The 19,735-nt window shown below is 43.9% G+C and overlaps 1 protein-coding gene across 3 annotated transcripts in view; it reads right to left on the bottom strand.

Annotated features, from left to right (window-relative positions):
• ARAP3 (ArfGAP with RhoGAP domain, ankyrin repeat and PH domain 3) overlaps positions 1–19,735 on the bottom strand; it is a 217,584-nt gene that overhangs the window by 163,498 nt on the left and 34,351 nt on the right. The window lies entirely within an intron of this gene.

Below are 19,735 nucleotides of genomic sequence, written 5' to 3'. Positions count from 1 at the left end.
GTGTCCTCATGAACTCCACTTGGCTCATACAACGACGAATGGTGCAAACTGACACTGATGTTCCTTGAGCTTGAAGTTCACCTTTAATCTGTTTAGAAGTTTTTCTGGGCTCTTTTGTTACCATTTGTATTACCCATCTCATTGATTTGTCATCAATTTTCCTCCTGCGGCCACGTCCAGGGAGGTTAGCTACAGTCCCTTGGATCTTAAATTTCTGAATAATATGTGCAACTGTAGTCACAGGAACATCAAGCTGCTTGGAGATGGTCTTATAACTTTTACCTTTAACATGTTTGTCTATAATTTTCTTTCTACTCTCCTGAGAAAACTCTTTCTTTCGCTTCCTCTGGTCCATGTTGAGTGTGATACGCACCATGTCATCAAACAGCACAGTGAGTATCTGTAGCCCTATATACCGGCCACTCACTGATTCCAAGATTGTAGACATCTGTGGTGCTAGTTAGTGGACACACCTTGATCTAACATGTCCCTTTTGTCACATTGTTTTCAGGGGAAGCATCATTTCTGTCCAGGCCGATTTCATGAGTTTTATTTTTTTTAAATTCTGTGGTAGCATGGTTGAAAAGCAATGTCTGACTTTAATTTGTTCATTTTCATAGATTTTTTTAGTTATTATTTATTTTGCCAGATTCAAGTTATTTCTGTGACCATTGTGGGTTTTTCTGTCATTAAATGAGGTTTACCAACAATTTTGACCACTTGTGTAGAGTTCGGTTGGGGACCATCAAGTGACCGGAATATTGAAAAATCAGGGACGATAACATTTCAATGATATGAGGACGATTTTTTTTTACTTTTCAACCTTCTAACCAGTTTTTTTCTTTTACTTTTTACTGGCTGCACACACCTCTTGAAATTTAAGCAGAACTGCTACAAAGTTGAGAAGAAAGAAGGGACAAGGAAGCTGGTCAGGATGTGAAACCACATTGGCCTTTATTTTTTACAGACACATTGACCATATTTAAAAAAAAAAATACATTTAGAGAACAGATAAAGCCGAGTTTTAAGGTACTAAGAAAGCACCAGTAATGGGAAGACATTGGGTGCAGATGCAACCACAAAATGGGCAACGGATATGTCCGGATCTGACTGTAACACCAAGAAGGTGTCTGCGAATAATAAGTGCAAATGGCAACTATGAGACCAAACAGTTCTCAGCTATATACCCACCAAATTATTCACAAATATTTACCTACCACATGTCTAAAATTTTGATATGTTGGTCACAAACAGTGGGGTGTGACACCAACGCTGATCAGCTGTTACCTGCGCCAGTCGGAAGTTCTTGGGTGTTCTCTTGAAAACACTCTTTTATTTTTTTTTTAACTTCATTCTGGTGAGCGAGGTTAGGCAAAAATACTGAGCTATCAATCAAGGTAAAGAGGTTGGTGCTAGATGAGGAAACAAACACAGGACACAGAAGCTTGTGTAGTAGTGATGAGCGAACATGTTTGAAAAAGGCGTTATCTGAGCATGCTCATGTGCTAACCGAGTGTCTTCGGCGCGCTTGAAAAATATGTTCGAGTCCTCATGATTGCATGTCTCGTGGCTGTTCGACAGGTGCTAATCGAGTGTCTTCGGCAGGCTCGAAAAATATGTTTGAGTCCTCGAGGCTGAATGTCTTGCGGCTGTTCGACAGGTGCGAGGACTTGAACATATTATTCGAGCACGCCGAAGACACTTGGTTAGCACCCAAGCATGCTCGGATAACACCTTATCCAAGCACGTTCACTCATCACTATTGTGTAGTGCTCCATAAGGGCCAAAGCACCTAATGCATAATTTTCATAGGAATTAAAAACTTCATTTCTTGGGAATGCAGCAACAGTTAAAAGATATAAAGGTTTTGATGGATTTACCGTTCATAACATATACAGTTTTGGGGGGATTATCTGAAAGATAAATGCCCCATAATGAATAAAGAAACGCAAGTATGACAATGTTTTAAACAGAAAACTAGAACATAAAAAAAGTTGGGATGGGAATTACTGGGAGAGAGATGCGTAGGATGCTCCCCTAAATAGGTCAGCCATGTGGGATTTATACAAATAAGCTGTGTGTGGGGGAGTTAATATATGGACAGGAAGAACGTATTCATCTTCAGAATAAAGTGACCTCAGAATTGCAGATTTGCTGTGAGTCAATAATGGCCGGCAGCATTCTGGAGGTTGTGTACATCTGCTACTAAATGATTGAGGTCAGAAAGGTCCAGACAAGACTGATCACCTAAAAGTAACTCAGGAAAGTAAAACAATGTGCATTTGTTGTTATATTCCACCGCTCTGGAGTCCTCTCACAATATACAGCAGATCTTCAAGTCGCATTTAATAAAGGAAGTTGCTTCATTCTTCATACACTATGTGTCATTATGTTCCATTTTCCACTTTTTAACCCTGGAGTGGTCAATATTGTATATGGAGGCCTTTACTGATGGTTCCTGGAAGTGAATATAATGCTATACAAAGGCATCATACCGCAATACGCTTAAAGAAGACTTGTTACCTGCACTCAACAAATGAGTTAAATACACTGCTCAAAAAATAAAGGGAACACTTAAATAACAGAATATAACTCCAAGTAAATCAAACTTCTGTGAAATCAGACTGTCCACTTAGGAAGCGACACTGATTGAAAATCAATTTCACATGTTGTTGTGCAAATGGAATAGACAACAGATGGAAATTATGGGCAATTATCAAGACACACTCAATAAAGGAGTGGTTCTGCAGGTGGGGACCACAGGCCACATGTTTTATTGCTATGAACACATTCCACTATGCAATGAATACAAATTTGCAACTGGAATATTTCATTCAGAGATATCTAGGATGTGGTATTTTAGTGTTCCCTTTATTTTTTTGAGAAGTTTATATTGTAAAATTCCCGTTGCTGTCCTGATTCCGATGCTTTTTTCCATTTTGTGCTATGTCACTTCATTGCAGAGATAATCACATTTGTTGCTTTTGGAGTGCAGTATGTGAAATCTCTACTTGGAGTGCAACTGGGAGATTTTTCGCACCCTTCTCCGGTAATGCGAGGTTTTTTAACCCTCTCCCAGATGCTGTCAATCACAAATCAGCAACTGATAAAGCAGTCTAGCAATCTCAAGGGCTTCCAAGATGTGATTATCAGCATCTGGGAATTGGGGTTTAAAAGCGCAGAGTCCAGAAAGACTCGCAAGAAATGCTAAGAGCAAATAGAAAAAACTTAAGAAGAATTAGGGGATTTTTGCAAGGATTTTAAAGGGGCTGTGAGGCCTTAGGGTACACAAGTATTGTCTTTTGCTTCCTCCCCTGCCCAGGAGCTGTGGTATGTTCTGTACACGGTCAGACACAGATAATTTCTAAAATGAACTTTTGTTCATGGGAAAACCCCTTTAAAAAGCAAATATCAACACCAACATGGCCTCTACTAAAAAGAACGCCAATGACAATGAAAGGAAAGCAGCAAAGGCACAACGTCGAAGACAACAACGGGCAAATGAGACTCTTGAAGAGCAACAGCATCACTGGGACTAAAATGGTGCATACAAATGTAGGTGTCAAGCACATGAGTCCCCTGAATCAAAAGTCATTAGATTATCACAGGATGCCATTAGGCAACAACAGCGCCACAAACAAAAATCTATAGTCTTTACAGCAATACCATGCTCACAAGATGACCCATTTGAACCAGCACACCACACCGTCGAGTCTACAACTTCAAAGTGTATGAGATTAACTAAGAAGGCATTTTCAGGGAGAAAACAGCACATGAAGGAGAGAGACAGCAGACAAGGGGGATAGCACATGGGGTAGACAGGTCAAAGAAGAGAGCACACGGGGAAAGAGAGAGTGGGTGAGAGTGTGGGTGAGCACATGGGGGGGGATTCTCAACGCTGCAAAGCCTGCCCTCATCGTAACATCTAGGGGACAGTTCATGAAAGCTTTTACAAAAATTGTGTAACTTCAGAGGTTTTATTTCCGTCAATTTGACTCAACTCCGCTTAATTGGCGGAACTGGGGTGAACCAGGGACGGGATGGGGCGTGGTCAAATTCATAAAAAATGCTGGTGTTTTGTATGCCAGAAATGCTACTCCAGTTTGTGACTGGGCTTGATGAATCGGCCCTGGAATGTTCACATGTCCATTTGTGATTTTTCTGGATACCCACACTGCATAAAAGCCGGCCGCATAATGCCACGTAGGGGTCATGTGTATCTATATGTGTACTCATCACATCGTGTCACGTGACCCCTGCACGGTCACGAAAAAACTCAGAATCAGTGGGATTCGTGGAAGTGTTCCAAAGTCATTACCTCATAAACTGACACTGGTCAGAATTGTAATATTTGGCCTCATCGTGAAGGTGAAAAGAGGCTTGGGGAGTAAAGGGGTTAATTGGATAACATAAGTGACGTCCATCCGGAAAATTGTTTTTTATTCAAGGTTAGAAGATGCAACAGATGCAAACTGATGTCATTTCAGGAAAAATAAAACCCCTTCCAATATAACTGAGTTTTTTATTACCATTTTTATTCTCTGCAAACATATTAAAAAAGGCAAATAAAAACTTACATGAATTCAGTCAAGAAAGGGAAACATAGAAGAGGATTCTTTACTGTTAGGGCAGTGAGAATCTGGAATTGCTTGCCTGAGGAGGTGGTGATGGCGAACTCAGTCGAGGGGTTCAAGAGAGGCCTGGATGTCTTCCTGGAGCAGAACAATATTGTATCATACAATTATTAGGTTCTGTAGAAGGACGTAGATCTGGGGATTTATTATGACGGAATATAGGCTGAACTGGATGGACAAATGTCTTTTTTCGGCCTTACTAACTATGTTACTATGTTACTATGTTACTATGAAATACATAATAGCTATTATGTTAAAATAATGTCTGACCAAGAGATCAAAACAAATACATCTTGGAAAAAATATAGTGTTTTTTTTATAATTGGGTTAATATTAATGTTTCACAAAAGACAAGTTTAACAATAAACTAAAAAAAAGAGCAAAAAAAATAACTCCTGAGGCCTCTGAGATCTCTACTGGTACATTGGCTACTGTGCCCGCTGCCAATATAAAAATTCCATTTATATGGAGAATAATACAGCATCTGTTTCTAGGAAAGTATGAGCAATAACTACTCTAACTATTAATACGCTCTCATTAGCATACGATATCCGCTTGTCCTAAATGTTGAACTCATGCAGCCATCATCAAGAGTTCAATGAACTGGAATTTGATTGGCTGTCAGTTATCCGTGAGATGGAAAAAAGAAAAGTAATTTATAGATATAAACTGAAATGTCCCTTTAAGCCATTATGAAAAGACATTTTGTGAAGCTATAGTCGTTTCTTAAAGGGGTTGTCTTTGATTTTATTTGCTTTGACAGCAGCTGTCTGGTACTGATCACTTACCGTAAGTTTACTTTGTCATCCACCCAAACACCCAAGTCATTTTCATTGACAGTTTTACCCAGTGTTTTACCATTTACTCCATAATTGGACATTTTACTTCTTCTGCCCAAGTGCATGTCATTCCATTTATCTACGCTAAACTTCAACTTGCTTTTCTCAGCCAACGTCTCCAACTTACATAAATCACTCTGCAATATTAAATTATCATCCTGTGTGTTGATTACCTTGCAGAGTTTAGTATCATTGGAAAATATCGAAATTCTACTCTGTATGTCCTCTATAAGGTCATTGTCATGATATGTACTTTTGCCCTGTCCTGTATTTGAATAATATGCCATTTGATGTATGTAACTGTTCTCTGATCTACCTGCATGTGTTGTTCCAGCGTTCTTGATAATAAATCTGTTGAATCATCCCTCGGCCTGTTGTCCCTTCTTGCTCTGCCGTACACCCCGTCACAAACTGGTGGCCGCGGTGGGATCAGAGCAGAAGGAATGGAGGACAATGGCCCAACATCGGGAACCAACACCGCAGAGTACAAGAACTGGACTTTGGGGAGCCTACAATCAAAGGCCCGTGAAGTAGGAGTCCGTTTTAAGGGACTCTCCAAGGAGCAGCTTATTGAGGCTTTGGAAGGAGTTCGCCTGCAAGATGACGCTGAGGAAGGACCCTCACAGCAAATGGAGGAAAGACTGCAGCCGGAGGTAAATACCCAAAAAAGTCAGTGGGTTGTGTGGTACGAGGAGGAGTTGGCATTGCTGGGAGAAGAGGCCACCATAGACGATAAGAGGGAGGCCATTCATAGAGCTCAGGAGAGGGAGGCCATTCACAGAGCCGAGGAGAGGGAGGCCATTCACAGAGCCGAGGAGAGGGAGAGGGAGGCCATTCACAGAGCCGAGGACAGAGCTCAGGAGATGGCATTGCTGGAGAGGCAGATCGCTTTGGAAGCAGCTAGAAGCTCCAGACAGACTGTAACCCCAGCACCCACCATGAGGGAACTCCCCAGAGTGTCCCGCAAAGACTTCAAGCCCTTTAATGAGGCTGCAGGCGACATTGAGGGCTTCTTCCAGGACTTTGAGCATCAGTGTCGATTAATGGAAGTCCCAGAAAGGGACCGAGTCCGACATCTGGTGGGGATCTTAGAGGGTGGAGCTGCCGCAGCCTATAGAGCTATGGACCCTCAGGGGAACTGTGAGTATGCGGAGATTAAACGGACTATTCTAGAACATTATGCTGTTACCCCAGACACTTACAGGACTCAGTTCCGTACTTTAGCCTGTGATGAGGAAGTGTCTTTCAAGATGTATGCCCACAGACTCAAACAAATATGTCATCGCTGGCTGGAGGCAGAGGAGGCCTTAACCTGGGAGACCTTCCTCCAGGTTATCCTAAAAGAGCAGTTTTACTTCAAGTGCCCTGCTGAGATCCGGGAATGGGTGCGTGAGAGAAGACCAGCCACTGTGGAGGAAGCTGCAGCTCTAGCTGATGAGGCTCTCACCATCAAGCCTCAGTGGAGGGTTCTGTTGGAGGATGGAGAGAGGCCTACCAGCTCCACAACACCGGTGACCCCCTGTTCTTCTGTCCCCATTGTTCCCCGTTCCTCTAAGCCACCACCTCATGCTGATACCCGTGTAAATGTGCCTCCAGTTGCTTATACTGCGTTTTCTGGAATACGACGAGGAGAGGAAGTAGCAGAGTGCAGGTGTTATGGTTGTGGGCATCTGGGGCATCTGCAGGCTTCATTGCCCAGCCAGCTCATGGAGAAGTCGTCCTCAAACCCCTACAGCACCTTCAGGTGGGAGCCGGCCTCCAGGTTCCCTTACCCCTCGCCCAAGAGGACGCCTTGGATGGAGTGAGACCCAGCAGAGATGCTATCGATGTGGACAGCCGAGGCATCTGCAAGCCTCCTGCCCAGCTGTTCAAATGAGGATTAATCCTGTACCCAGTTGTATTATTAATTATGTACACCCAAGTACATGGAGGACGACGTGTCACCACTACGTGAGGACTGGCCTAGTGCCTCACCCACCCATGTTGCATCACTAGGAGTTTATGGTGTGCGACCCGCAGCTATGACGACTTCTGCTCATCGAGGTAAGCACTTGCAGGAGGTCGTGCTGGATGGACAGAGACTTATTGGATTTTGTGACTCAGGGGCTTTCCTCACACTGGCTGATCCCCGAGTGGTTCGGCCTGAGGCAATCCATCGAGGACCTGGGATTGTCATTGAACTGGCTGGTGGACAATGGAGGACTATTCCCACAGCCACTGTGGATCTGAACTTTGGTTTTGGGGTCAGGCGATGTGTGGTTGGGGTGATGGGTGGTCTGCCTGCAGATGTTCTCCTGGGAAATGATGTGGGAGAGCTACGATGCCAATTCGTGGCTGCATGAAGCCACATGTAAGTTACGCTCTGCCTGTGTGTACATAACCAGCGACCTGTAGAGGTCCCTGGTACGTACACAAATTGGGAGGGGAAGGGATTGTCATAATATGTACTTTTGCCCTGTCCTGTATTTGAATAATATGCCATTTGATGTATGTAACTGTTCTCTGGTTTCTATTAGCTGTAATTTATGTATTCTCTTGTGCTGGGAGTTCACCTGTAACAATATGTCTCCTTCCCCCAATACTTGCAGCCCTAAGCTCTAATGTAATTAAGCTTTGTCAACATCACTAGTGGAGGAATAGCCATTCTTCCTCACAGCAGGTGGCTAGTCAAATGTACATACTACATAGATTAAGCGGAGCCCACCAGTCTAGAATCTTCTGGTGGACCCAACCATTGAATAGAAGGTGTGACCCCTACCCCCCTTCATGGGCGGATCCCAGGAGTTCAGACAATCCATTCTTATTTTGAGATCAGATGTGAGTTGATCCTTGAAGGAGAAGGAGTGGGGATTCTTAGCTGAGGCAAGACCCCATGTCCATCTGTGACTGCAGAAGCGAATGGGGCGAGACTTGAGCTGAGGACATATCTCGTCGCTCGTGGGATTGTTTTGGGATCCCTTGGACTCGTGTGGACTATTGCTTTGTTAGCTGGCACAAGGATTATCGGGAGGTGCCCCCGAACCTGTTCTGTTGGACTAATTGTGGACTCTGTAGATCTACCTGCATGTGTTGTTCCAGCGTTCTTGATAATAAATCTTTTGAATCATCCCTCGGCCTGTTGTCCCTTCTTGCTCTGCCGTACATCCCGTCACAGTCATCAATAAATATATTAAAAAGAAGAGGGCCCGATACTGACCCTTGTGCTACCTCAGTGTTAAATGTACTTCTCTAATTAGTGGTTTTCTTGCTTGGGATGTCAGTTTAGGTGGACGGCCATATCTTGGTTGGCTTGCAGTTGTGCTATACTCCAAGTGACCCCTGTCATGATCCCAATGGCAGGGGATCACAAAAGGACAAGCACAAAAACAAAACAAGCTCTAGGGTGATGGAACCTGAGCTGACCGCGATCCTCAACCTAAACACACAACTAGCAGTAGCCGGGGAACGTGCCTACGATGATTCCTAGACGTCTCGCGCCAGCCGAAGGATTAACTTCCCCTATTAGAAGAAACACAGACCTCACTTGCCTCCAGAGAAACACCCCACAGAAATAGCAGCCCCCCACATGTAATAACGGTGAAATGAGAGGAAAGCACATACGTAGTTATGAAAATAGAATCAGCAAAAATGAGGCCCACTAAAGCTAGATAGCAGAGGATACAAAAGTGAACTGCGCGGTCAGCGAAAAACCCTTCAAAAAACCATCCTGAAATTACTTGAACTCATGTGCCAACTCATGGAACATGAGGAGTAATTTCAGCCCACTAGAGCAACCAGCAGCAAGGAATCACATATCTGCAAGCTGGACTAAGACAAAAATTAAGCAAAACGTGGAACAGGAAAATCAAAACTTAGCTTGTCCTGAAGATAACAGACGCAGGTAGCAGAGGTAAAAAGACACGCTGATTACATTGATAGCCGGCGAGGAAATGACAAAAAAGCCAGGTTAAATAGGAAACTCCCATAACCTGATGGAACAGGTGGACACCAGAGACCGCAGAGAACACAAGTCACCCAGTACCATCAGTAACCACCAGAGGGAGCCCAAAAACAGAACTCACAACAGTACCCCCCTTGAGGAGGGGTCACCGAACCCTCACGAAAACCACCAGGGCGACCAGGATGAGCCCTATGAAAAGCACGGACCAAATCGGCAGCATGAACATCAGAGGCAATCACTCAAGAATTATCCTCCTGACCATAACCCTTCCACTTGACCAAATACTGGAGTTTCCATCTGGAAACACGAGAATCCAAGATCTTCTCCACAACATACTCCAATTCACCCTCCACCAGCACCGGAGCAGGAGGCTCAAGCGAAGGAACAACAGGTACCTCATACTTCCGCAACAACGACCGATGGAACACATTATGAATAGCAAACGATGCCGGGAGATCCAAACGAAACGACACAGGGTTAAGAATTTCCAAGATCCTATAGGGACCGATGAACCGAGGCTTGAACTTAGGAGAAGAGACCTTCATAGGAACAAAACGAGAAGACAACCACACCAAGTCCCCAACAAAAAGTCGAGGACCCACGCGGCGACGGCGATTAGCAAACTGCTGAGCCCTCTCCTGGGACAACTTCAAATTGTCCACCACATGACTCCAAATCTGATGCAACCTATCCACCACCATGTCCACTCCAGGACAATCAGAGGGCTCCACCTGACCAGAGGAAAAACGAGGATGAAACCCCGAATTACAAAAGAAAGGAGAAACCAAGGTAGCAGAACTAGCCCGATTATTAAGGGCAAACTCGGCAAGCGGCAAAAAGGAAACCCAGTCATCTTGATCAGCAGAAACAAAACACCTTAAATAAGTTTCTAAAGTCTGATTAGTTCGTTCCGTCTGGCCATTCGTCTGGGGATGGAATGCAGACGAAAAGGACAAATCAATGCCCATCTTAGCACAGAACGTCCGCCAAAATCTAGACACAAACTGGGATCCCTTGTCAGAAACGATGTTCTCTGGAATGCCATGCAAACGGACCACGTTTTGAAAAAACAGAGGGACCAACTCAGAGGAGGAAGGTAACTTAGGCAAGGGTACCAGATGAACCATCTTAGAAAAGCGGTCACACACAACCCATATGACAGACATTTTTTGAGAGACAGGGAGATCCGAAATAAAGTCCATGGAAATGTGCGTCCAAGGCCTCTTCGGGATAGGCAAAGGTGACAACAATCCACTGGCCCGAGAACAGCAAGGCTTAGCCCGAGCGCAAACTCCATAAGACTGCACGAAAGAACGCACATCCCTCGACAAGGAAGGCCACCAAAAAGACCTGGCCACCAAGTCTCTAGTACCAAATATTCCAGGATGACCTGCCAACACAGAAGAATGGACCTCGGAGATGACTCTACTGGTCCAATTATCCGGAACAAACAGTCTTTCCGGCGGACAACGATCAGGTTTATCCGCCTGAAACTCCTGCAAAGCACGTCGCAAGTCTGGGGAGACAGCCGACAAAATCACCCCATCCCTAAGGATACCAGTGGGCTCAGAATTTCCAGGGGAGTCAGGCACAAAACTCCTAGAAAGAGCATCCGCCTTCACATTCTTTGAACCTGGTAGGTATGAAACCACAAAATTGAAACGGGAGAAAAACAGTGACCAACGAGCCTGTCTAGGATTCAGACGCTTGGCAGACTCAAGGTACATCAGATTTTTGTGATCAGTCAAGACCACCACACGATGTCTAGCACCCTCAAGCCAATGACGCCACTCCTCAAATGCCCACTTCATGGCCAAAAGCTCCCGATTACCAACATCATAATTCCGTTCAGCGGGCGAAAATTTTCTAGAAAAGAACGCACATGGCTTCATCACTGAGCCATCGGAGCTTCTCTGTGACAAAACCGCCCCCTCTCCGATCTCGGAAGCATCAACCTCAACCTGAAAAGGAAGCGACGTATCTGGCTGACGCAACACAGGAGCAGAAGAAAACCGGCGCTTAAGTTCCTGAAAGGCCTCCACAGCCGCAGGAGACCAATCAGTAACATCAGCACCCTTCTTAGTCAAATCCGTCAAAGGCTTAACAACACTAGAAAAATTAGTTATGAAGCGACGATAAAAATTAGCAAAGCCCAAGAACTTCTGTAGACTCTTAAGAGATGTAGGCTGCGTCCAGTCACAAATAGCCTGAACCTTGACGGGATCCATCTCAATAGTAGAAGGGGAAAAAATATACCCCAAAAAAGAAATCTTCTGGACTCCAAAGAGACATTTAGAACCCTTTACAAACAAAGAATTGGCCCGCAGGACCTGAAACACCTTCCTGACCTGCTGAACATGAGACTCCCAGTCATCAGAAAAAACCAAAACATCATCCAAATACACGATAATAAATTTATCCAGATATTCACGGAAAATATCGTGCATAAAAGACTGGAAGACAGAAGGAGCATTAGAAAGTCCAAAAGGCATCACCAAATACTCGAAATGGCCCTCAGGCGTATTAAATGCGGTTTTCCACTCATCACCCTGCCTTATCCGCACAAGATTATACGCACCCCGAAGATCAATCTTAGTGAACCATTTAGCCCCCTTAATGCGAGCGAACAAATCAGTCAACAATGGCAAAGGATACTGATATTTGACTGTAATCTTATTCAAAAGACGATAATCTATGCAAGGCCTCAAGGAACCATCTTTTTTGGCCACGAAAAAAAAACCTGCTCCCAAAGGGGACGAAGATGGACGGATATGTCCCTTTTCCAAGGACTCCTTAACATAATTCCGCATAGCAGTATGCTCTGGCACTGACAGATTGAACAAACGACCTTTAGGGAATTTACTGCCAGGAATCAAATCTATAGCACAATCGCAATCCCTGTGAGGAGGAAGCGAACTGAGCTTAGGCTCCTCAAAAACCTCCCGATAATCAGACAAAAATACCGGAACCTCAGAAGGAATAGATGAAGCGATAGAAATCGGAGATGCATCATCATGAACCCCCTGACATCGCCAGCTTAACACAGACATTGTTTTCCAGTCCAGGACTGGGTTATGAGTTTGTAACCATGGCAGACCAAGCACTAAGACATCATGTAAATTATACAGTACCAGGAAGCGAATCACCTCCTGATGAACGGGAGTCATACGCATGGTCACTTGTGTCCAGTACTGAGGTTTATTCATAGCCAAAGGTGTAGAATCAATTCCTTTCAAAGGAATAGGAACTTCCAGAGGCTCCAGACTAAACCCACAGCGATTGGCAAATGACCAATCCATAAGACTCAGGGCAGCGCCTGAATCCACATAGGCATCGACGGAAATGGATGATAATGAACAAATCAGAGTCACAGACAGAATGAACTTAGACTGTAAAGTACCAATGGCAACAGACTTATCAACCTTTTTTGTGCGTTTAGAGCATGCTGATATAACATGAGCTGAATCACCACAATAAAAACACAATCCATTTTTCCGCCTATAATTTTGCCGTTCACTTCTGGACTGAATTCTATCACATTGCATTATCGCAGGTGCCTGTTCAGAAGACACCGCCAAATGGTGCACAGGTTTGCGCTCCCGTAAACGCCGATCAATCTGAATAGCCATAGTCATGGACTCATTCAGACCTGTAGGCGCCGGGAACCCCACCATAACATCTTTAATGGCCTCAGAAAGGCCATCTCTGAATTTTGCAGCCAGAGCGCACTCATTCCACTGAGTAAGCACCGACCATTTCCGAAATTTCTGACAATATATTTCTGCTTCATCTTGCCCCTGAGAGAGAGCCAATAAAGCTTTTTCAGCCTGAATCTCTAGGTTAGGTTCCTCATAGAGCAAACCCAATGCCAGAAAAAACGCATCCACATTGAGCAACGCAGGATCCCCTGGTGCCAATGCAAATGCCCAATTCTGAGGGTCACCCCGCAGGAAAGATATAACAATCTTGACCTGCTGAGCAGGGTCTCCAGAGGAGCGAGATTTCAAGGAAAGAAACAACTTGCAATTGTTCCTAAAATTCAGAAAACTAGATCTATCTCCAGAAAAAAACTCTGGGATAGGAATTCTAGGTTCAGACATAGGAGTATGAACAACAAAATCTTGTATATTTTGAACCTTAGCAGCAAGATTATTCAGGCTGGAAGCCAAACTCTGGACGTCCATGATAAACAGCTGAGGTCAGAGCCATTCAAGGATTAAGAGGAGGAAAGAAGCAGCCAAGCTGCAATTAAGGCTAGGCAGCAAACACTGAGGAGGAGAAAAAAAAAAAACTTCCTCAGACTACTTTTCCTCCTACTTCAGCCAAAACGATGACCAATTTTTTTTTATGGCCGGCTATACTGTCATGATCTCAATGGCAGGGGATCACAAAAGGACAAGCACAAAAACAAAACAAGCTCTAGGGTGATGGAACCTGAGCTGACCGCGATCCTGAACCTAAACACACAACTAGCAGTAGCCGGGGAACGTGCCTACGATGATTCCTAGACGTTTCGCGCCAGCCGAAGGATTAACTTCCCCTATTAGAAGAAACACAGACCTCACTTGCCTCCAGAGAAACACCCCACAGAAATAGCAGCCCCCCACATGTAATAACGGTGAAATGAGAGGAAAGCACATACGTAGTTATGAAAATAGAATCAGCAAAAATGAGGCCCGCTAAAGCTAGATAGCAGAGGATACAAAAGTGAACTGCGCGGTCAGCGAAAAACCCTTCAAAAAACCATCCTGAAATTACTTGAACTCATGTGCCAACTCATGGAACATGAGGAGTAATTTCAGCCCACTAGAGCAACCAGCAGCAAGGAATCACATATCTGCAAGCTGGACTAAGACAAAAATTAAGCAAAACGTGGAACAGGAAAATCAAAACTTAGCTTGTCCTGAAGATAACAGACGCAGGTAGCAGAGGTAAAAAGACACGCTGATTACATTGATAGCCGGTGAGGAAATGACAAAAAAGCCAGGTTAAATAGGAAACTCCCATAACCTGATGGAACAGGTGGACACCAGAGACCGCAGAGAACACAAGTCACCCAGTACCATCAGTAACCACCAGAGGGAGCCCAAAAACAGAACTCACAACAGACCCCCCCAACCTGTACATTTAACTTTTTGTCTGGCCTATTAGTTAAATCAAGGGCTAGAAGTGACCCCCTCCTCTGGTTGGGTCCCGCACCAGTTGTGAAAAATCCCTTTCTGGACCTGCAGGTTTCTGCTCCCCAATTTACATAATGGTAGTAGAAATCTCCCATAATAATGACTTCTCCCTGATTCGCTGCCTCATCTATTTGCTCTATGAAGATATTTTTTTGCCGCTTCTGTTATATTTGGAGACTTAAAACAGAACCCTATGAGTATTTTATATTCTTTGTCCCTCCACTTATCCCCACCTGTAGAGACTCTACATTTTTTTTTGTCTTTGGGTTTATGGTTAGAGTTTACATATAACCATACCCCTCCCCCTCACTCATTTGTGCGTTCATTTCTGGACAGACTACAGTCTTATCAATTAACAGCCCAGTCATAGCTCTCGTCCAGCCATGTCTCCGTTATCCCCATGATATCCTGATTTTCTTCTAACCATCTTAATTCTAGTACATCAATCTTCTTGGTAAGGCTTCAGACATTTGTGTGCATAAACTCTATGTATTTTCCTGTATCTCTATTCCTGCTTAGTGTATTAACCCCTTAACGACCAAAGGTATTTTTGTTTTTGCATTTTTGTTTTTTGCTCCCCTTCATCCCAGAGCCGTAACGTTTTTAATTTTGGTCAAAATGGCCATGTGAAGGTTTGTTTTTTTGTGGGACGAGTTTTACTTTTGAAAGATACCATCGGTTTTACCATATCATGTACTGGAAAATGGGGAAAAAATTCCAAGTGCGGTGAAAGTGCAAAAAAAGTGCAATCCCACAGCTGTTTTTGGTTTTTTTTTTTTACCATGTTCACTAAATGCTAAAACTGACCCGGCATAATGATTCTTCAGGTCATTACAAGATCATAGACACTAAATATATCTTGGTTCTTTTTTAGTTAAATGGTGAAAAAAAATTCCAAAGTTTGCTAAAAAAAAAAATTGCGTCATTTTCCAATACTCGTAGCGTTTCCATTTTTCTTGATCTCGGGTCGGGTGAGGGCTTATTTTTTGCATGCAGAGCTGACATTTTTAATGATACTATTTTGGTGCAGATACGTTCTTTTGATCGCCCATTATTGCATTTTAATTCAATGTTGCAGTGACCAAAAGACGTAATTCTGGGGTTTTGACTTTTTTCTTGTTACGCCGTTTAATGATTGGGTTAATTTTTTTTTATATTGATAGATCGTGCGATTCTGAAAGTGGCGATATCAAATATGTGTATATTTGATTTTTTTTATTGTTTTATTTTGAATGAGGTAAAGGGGGTGATTTTAACTTTCATTTTTTTTATATATACAGTATATATATTTTTAAAAACATTTTTTTAAAGTTTTGCATGCTTCAATAGTTTTCATTGGAGACTAGAAGCTTCAGTACTTTGATCGGCTCTGCTACATACAGGTGAAGGTCAGATCGCCTGTATGTGGCAGAAATGCTCACTTGCTATGAACTCTGACCAATGGGCGGTGCTCATTGCAATCTGGCTATAACAACCATAGAGGACTGCTGGAGACCTCTGGTTGTCATGCCAATTCATCGATGACCCGCGATCACGTGACGGGGTCACCGATGGGCAGTATTTCCAGCGCGCTTCCCGGACGCACAAATTAAATTACGCTGTCAGAGACTGAGAGCAGCACTTAACTAGCTAACAGTCGCAGGTGGATCGCGATTCCACCCACGGCTGTTGCAGGCACATGTCAGCTGTATATATCGGCTGACATGTGCCAGGAATGGTGCATGTTCAGCATCGGAGCCTACACCAAACAGGGGGAGTCCGACGTCGGCATACTATTATGGCTGATGTCGGAAAGGGATTAAATGTTCTTACCCCTCCCCCCATGCCACCTCCACATTCATTACTATGGCCAAAGTCACTATCTGCACTATCTTCCTGTACAGTAATTGCCCTGCCAACATTCATAATTTACACTTTTCTCCAACTTTCTAGCCATTCTTGCCTCATTATGGTGCAGCTCATCCCTAGGGCAGATCCTATAGCCAACAGAGAAGTTGGCCCGTTCTTCATGAGCCCAAAACCCTCCATTTTATATCAATTTCTGAGTCACTTATTCACCTTCCTAATCTCCTGCTATGTGGCACGTGGTGCACGCAGTGTTTCAGAAAATATTGCTTTTGAAGGTCCTTGCCTAAAGCTTACAGCCTCATTTCCGGAAATCATTTTTAAGGACATTCCACCAACATCTTTATCATTGGTTCCAATGTGCGCCATGACCCCTGGCTACTCAGTAGCCCCTCCTAGTAATCTATCAACTCGATCCGCAGTGTGTTAAAATCGCGCACCAAGATGACAACACACCATTCCACCATCCCGGTCGTTGTGACCGATTGCACTATTTCACCTTTTACCGGAGCAGACGCTCCCCTGGCTTTCAGAGGACACATCTTGCTGGAGCAGCGCTAGCTCTGTAGTAGAATAGGTTCCCTGACACTTTCCCCCCCCCCGACCTTTTCTGTCACCCAGATATCTTCCTAATTGTTCTACAACTCCGTGCTACCATCCTGCCCAGCGAGGGTCTGCTCAGTGAGCAGCAAATTCCTGTCTATGTTTGCAATGGATCTCAGCATTGCAAACTGCTTATTGAGATCCAATATCTGGGCTTCCAAATGTACATTGTATACACACACCGCACAGCCGTATAATCCCTCAAGCAAATTGGTTAAGGAATCCATACATGAGAAAGGATGTACACTGGATGCCATTGTCAATAATGGAGCATATTTTACAAATGGGGATGACACAAAGCAGGAATATAAACAATTCTATACAAGCAGTGAATTAGTACAATCCACTGAAACTGAAGTCACACTTAAGACCATCCATACTTACAGTAAACCACTCGCAAGCTCAGTCACTCGCTTTTTTAAATGCTTTTAAAAGGTGGTTTCTTTACAACCTGCACCTCACTGCAATGTTTGTATGAATATTTTCACATCCTGACCAATGGTCCTCCTGAATAATAGAGCACAATGCACTAATTTGATTTGTACTCACCCATTATGAGTCAATGAGTGGGTAAAAACAGATCACACGCAGGTTATTATTCACAGCACTATTTGTCATTCATTTTTAACACATCCATTGCAGTTATTAACATAGGAAAATGTATTTGACCTTTTATTGCTTATTAAACTTTTCATGTAAAATCCAGATGCCATGTAGATGTATGAAATGGACATACAGATGTCATATGGATGCAAAAAATGGACATACGGATTGAACATGGATGATATAATGGTGAAAAAAAAAATTATTTTAAAGTGAACCTGTCAGCAGTTTTGGCCGATATAAGATACAGTCATCACCTTGCAGGGCTGATATAGAGCATTCTATAATGCTGTATATATGCCACCAACCCCACCTGGAAGAACTGAAAAATAACTTTTATTATACTCACCTGCGGGGCGGTCTTGTCTGATGGGTGTCACTGGTCTTGGTCTGGCGCCTCCCATCTTCTTATAATCGCCACCCTCCTGCTTGCTTCTTGCGGATAATGTGACCCTGCATCATCCACACAGGCTCCTTGGCATTGCACTCCTGCATAGGTGTACTTCTCTGGCCTTTTGAGGGCAGAGCAAAGTACTGCAGTGTGCAGGCGCCGGGAAAGGTGAGAGTCTCGGCATCTGTGACTGATACCAAAACTCTTTCTACTTTAGTCCCTCCAAACTATTCCTCATTTCTCCAAAAACTCGACCAGCACAAGACACTGTCCGTCTCTCATCACTTCGAGCCACAAAACATGTCCCCATCTATCCCTTTGTTACAACACGTGAAGTGATAATTGTCAGGGCGAAACATGTTATATGCACTAATGTCACAATGATACACTTTGTAGTAACAGATAGGCAACGTCCAGCCAACATGGTAGATCAAGATACAATAAGCTTGAGTCCTGCTTGCGTCACACAAATATAAAACTGGTGCACATCAATGTTCACAGGGGGGACGGATCCTGATTACAGCAAGACAAAATTAAATGTTTCGACAATACTAGGAAGAGCTAAACATTTCTCCACCATCTTACATCTACGCTAATGTAAGGGGTGGCAGAAACTGGTGTATGTCCCCACCCCTTTAAACATATCCCTGTTAACTGTTTGTATAATGTTGTGCATACTATACCACTGCAAGTGCTGCTGTATATATATATATATATTACCTTCATGTATATCATGTTGTAGGGAAAGTACAGTACTGAAGTTTGCCCACTCGATTGAGCACCTTAGAATAGTGTACATAGTACTAGATAGGAGTTCCACATAGTTAGGAACTAGTTAATGTAGGAGGGGTCTGCTGTGTGGTAAGCTAGGAGCATTTTCTGAATCTAGTGAGAAGGCCCTGGGTGCCCAGACAGTCCACATGGGCTTAAGTGCCCAGGGCAATAGCAGCGACCAAACAAAGTTCGCTAAGAGAGATGCCCAGCCATCCACAGCTTCGAGTCTGAGCAGCGGGAAAGGAGAGTCAAGACAGAAACGGTGACAGGACGGGGACACAGGTAGCTCCATGATGTGGCAGCTTATAACTTGGGCAGATGCCCTCAGTAACGGGGCGAAACGGCTGATGGAAGTCTAAGAAGCAGTGAGCTTGGAACAGGAGTACGCTGGGTCACTACAAAGTACAGTATAGATGGACAGGTCGCTCGCCAAGTGGCAACTGTCTTCGGGGACAGAAATTCTCTGGTCTGGTGCGAAACAGACTAAGGAAAGTCTAACCGTAGCACAGCTGAATTAGGAGGATGCTGAGGAACTGTGCGGCACAGTCCGACCTGGGTGTGTGCTATGTAACAGGAAGGAAAGTGCAGGGAAAGAAGAAGAGACGTGTAATGCAAATCCTGTTGTAAATGCTGTGAAGAATCTGGTTGTGCTGCGTAAGGAAAATAGTAAAGTTGTTCATTTGAAAGTTGGACTGGACTGTGTCTCAATCTTTATAACACTGTCTAATGGGAGCTTACAGCAGAGCAGAGGGGACCCCGACGGTGCAGAATTCATGTATTCATGTGATGGGAGGCCAGGTCACAGATGCCCCGGTTTCCTCGGCCACGACTACGGCCCTGGCCCTCCCTCACACTAACTTCAGATTTTTGATGAGGATCCTTTAATAAACATGCATTCGCCTTGACATTTCCATCTTTCACGTGTT

The sequence above is a fragment of the Ranitomeya imitator genome, chromosome 4 (genome assembly GCF_032444005.1).
Source record: "Ranitomeya imitator isolate aRanImi1 chromosome 4, aRanImi1.pri, whole genome shotgun sequence".
NCBI lineage: Eukaryota > Metazoa > Chordata > Amphibia > Anura > Dendrobatidae > Ranitomeya > Ranitomeya imitator.
Note: the sequence above shows the minus strand (reverse complement) of the source record. Positions and strands in the feature narration are given on the sequence as shown.